This window comes from Trichosurus vulpecula, chromosome 8 (genome assembly GCF_011100635.1).
Source record: "Trichosurus vulpecula isolate mTriVul1 chromosome 8, mTriVul1.pri, whole genome shotgun sequence".
NCBI classification, from domain to species: Eukaryota; Metazoa; Chordata; class Mammalia; order Diprotodontia; family Phalangeridae; genus Trichosurus; species Trichosurus vulpecula.
Window position 1 is genome coordinate 200,384,937 of NC_050580.1, and position 3,669 is coordinate 200,388,605.

A 3,669-nucleotide genomic window follows, 5' to 3' on the forward strand; every position below is an offset into this window, starting at 1 on the left:
GCTTTAAAGTGGGATGTGGAAGGGAGAGGAGACACTGGTCATTTTTCTTACTTTGCCATTTTATCAGGGTTGTTGTGGTCTTTCTTTAAACTGAATATATCCTCAATGGCTGACTAGAGAAAAATTAAACATCTGTAGTGGCTTGTGATCTATGGCCATGAATGAATGTGGACCTATGGAGAATCTTGATCTAGGGGGTAGCTTTTCTAGGGGTCCTACATAGGAGAAGGGGGTGCTCCCAAGGCTGGGTAATGTTATAGGATTAAGTTTCATCAAAAGAAGGAAAACAAGAGAAATCATTGAATGAATATTTGGAAACTTTCATTGTGATTGGGACTAGAAAATCGTTTGTTGTTCCATAGATCCAAGGCAGTCTGTCTGGATTGGAGGCTCCATTTTGATTTCTCTGTCTGCCTTCTAGGAGATGTGGATAGGTAAGTAGAAGCATGACTATGCAGAATTCTCCACCATTCACAGCAAATCCTTCTAAGTGGACTGTTTTTGGTTTTTTAAATCAAGGGGTATGATAGAATAGCTCCTCTCCCCTCCCTTAATGGTCCAACAGTGGCTTACTTTTCTTGGTTTTGTGTTCTGGCATTTGACTCAGGATTTAAAAACTGGAATGGCGATGGTGAGAAACATAATGCCAGAGGCAAACAATTTGATCCAGTTGAAAGAGTGATGGATTTGGAATCAGAAGACCTGTTTCTACCACTCACTACTTCTCTGTGAGGGATTCTGAGATGGCCTGGGCCGAGGGAGTGGGTGAGGGAGGAAAGTCAGGGCTCCTAGCTATTCTTGGGATAATTCTAGGCTACAGGAGGAAGCTGGGGAGAAAACAAAAGGAGAAAGGAAGTTTCTTAGAAGCTATTGATCTGCACCAGTGGGGAGAGTTTCCTCATCTGGGAGTTCCCTATGTCAATAAAATCAAAGGTCCAGTCTGTATCCTTAAGGAGAGAAATAAACATAACGATAACCCAGGCAGATATTCAAGTGGGAGGCTAAATTGAATGGATGGATCAGGGGAAGGTCATTGTTACCTTTGTCAGCTGAGTAGTTTTAACTTGGGAAACACAGAGTTGGTAAAAAGGAAAGGAGAAAAGTTGTCTCCAAAGTGAACTAGAAAAGAACATGTAGGTTTATTATAGGCATGAGCCTCTTCTTCCCCCACCTTCACTTCAGTTCTGAGCTGGGTACCGAAGGATCTCCTGTAGTCAGAGCATTTCCTAGGAGTATTCAATCTTGGTGGGAGTCTCAAAAGAAATTTGGGTCTTTAGAGCTCAAGATGGATTTAGCCAGGCTATGTCTCTAGAGAATGGAAGAAGATACTAGAGGACTCCTCAGCTGGAGAGTTTTTGGAGATGATGCCCCAGGCCATTTTAGTGAACACAAGAGGGCTTCCAGAACATCCCTAGAGGACACAGAGGAGACATGTGATCAAGAATGTCCTAGTCAGGGGTCGACCCCAGGCCTTGCACTCTGTGCACTATGGCCCCACCTAGCTGCCCTACAGGCATGGGGGATACCAGTGCAAAGGCCAGAGTCCAGAGATGGAGGGTTGTGTTTGAGGAGCAGCAAGTAGACCAAGTTTCCAGTTTGCTGTTACTTTTTGACACTAGATGGCGCTATAATACTAAGGTTTACAGAGAAATTCATAACTTTTGGAGACTTCAGTTTCTTTACATTGTCAAATGTCACCAAAAAGAGCAGCATTTTGATCCTGGACCATTAGCATCATCACTAGCTCAGGCATATAGAAGAAAGCACTCCATAACTTTGCCTTGATTTTCTGGAGGATGGGTTGAGTCTAATGTTTCAAAAGAAGCTAGTACCAAGATGAAGGGATTGACCAGGTGATCTAAATCCAGGTAAAGGCCCTTCTGATTTGAAATCCTATGACCCTGTAATCATGTTGTATCTGGTTCTGGACTCCATAGCTGGGAGGGGCATGGAGAGAGAGAGAGAGAGAGAGAGAGAGAGAGAGAGAGAGAGAGAGAGAGAGAGGCTTTTCAGGGAAAACAGGGCTCACTTGTCTTTGATTGCGCTGTACTCAGAAGAGATGAAAATAGTTAATGTTCTGAAGAACCTGGTTCCTTTCCTTATTAGGCAGCCTGGTGGCACCTCACTCTCAGGGGACATACCATACTGATGCTGGCCTTAGTGTGGTTACCCTATCAGATTTAATCCTATTGAAGCTCAGAACTCCTAAACTCAAGCAATCCACCAGCCTTAGCCTCCCCTGGCAGCAGAAGTTATAGGTGTGTATCACTACACCTAGCTACTGTAGTATTTTTTTTTTTAATTTTTGACCAGGTCTGTACATACCAGGGCCACAATTTCTACCTTTTTGCTGATGCTCACAGCTTCCCTAGGGAACTCCTGGTTTATTCTGCTATAAACCAAACATGAGTCCTCTTCTTACTCAGTCCAGAGAAATTGGCCCACCATATAGACTGCCACAAATATCTTTGGTAAAATGACTGGGATACACTGTCCAGTAAAAGACAATGGATAGAGTACTGAACCTGGAGTCAGGAAGACCTCAGTATACAAATTCTGGGGCAGAAGTGATCTTCCAGGAGGAAGAGGTTTCTGAGCCTTGATGGAGAGGTCTGGGAGAAATGAATAGAGCGAATAAGTAGATGAGGTAGGATTTGAACTCAAATTCTCCCTGGCTACAAGTTCAGCCCTCTGTCTACTGTGCTGAAAGTTTCATCTACAGTAACATCTAGACTTTCCTCTTCTCCTTCAGGAGCTCCTTTGTACTTTCCTTCTTCCAACTTTATGTCACTAGTCTTTTCTTCCTTTCTTTTCTTGAATACTGAATGAACAGATCAATCATGACTGCTCACTGCCTTTTTCCTGCGTGGCCTGGGTTTTGTCCAACTAGTTCTTTCAGGTTTCTGGGCGTTAGTCATTTCTATTCCTATAGATTCTCAGTTCCTTAGACTTTCTTTGAAGGTCATCAGCCATAATCTTCTCTTAAGGAAAAGCTTTGGTTTTGTTAGGTCCCTTTTCCTCCTTCTTTTAGTCATAGAGAGAACTAGAGAGTTGCTAGTTCAAACTGAGAGATATTAAATGATCTGCTTATGACCTCATAGCCAGTTAGTTCCTATGTTAATGGAACTATGTTGGGTCAAGTCCTGAAAGATCATTCCCCCCATTGGTATTATGGGCAGTTAAGTGGCACAGTGGATAGAATATTGGACTTGGAGTCAGGAAGACTCATCTTTGTGAGTTCAAATGTGGCCTCAGACATGGTCTAGCTGTGTGACCTTGGGCAAGTCACTTAACCCTGTTTGCCTCAGTTCCTCACCTGTAAAATGAGCTAGAAAAGGAAATGGTAAACCACTCTAGTATCTTTGCCAAGAAAATCCCAAATGGGGTTATGAAGAGTTGCATATGACTAAACAACAGTTTTGGAGTTGAGGTCCAGATCCCAACAGAGAGTTGGGAGAACTTGAGTTGCTTCCATACCACAGTTGGAATCCCAAGTTTCTGGCTGGGTAGTTGGAATCTCAGAACCACCTGTGGAAAGGCACTTCCCTTTGCGGGGTTCTGACAAAAGCCAGCAGAGGGTAGTGGGTAGAATTTAGGGCCAGGAAAAACTGGCTTCAAATCTTATCTCTTATACTTAACACTGGATCAGGAACAGGTCATTTGAACTTA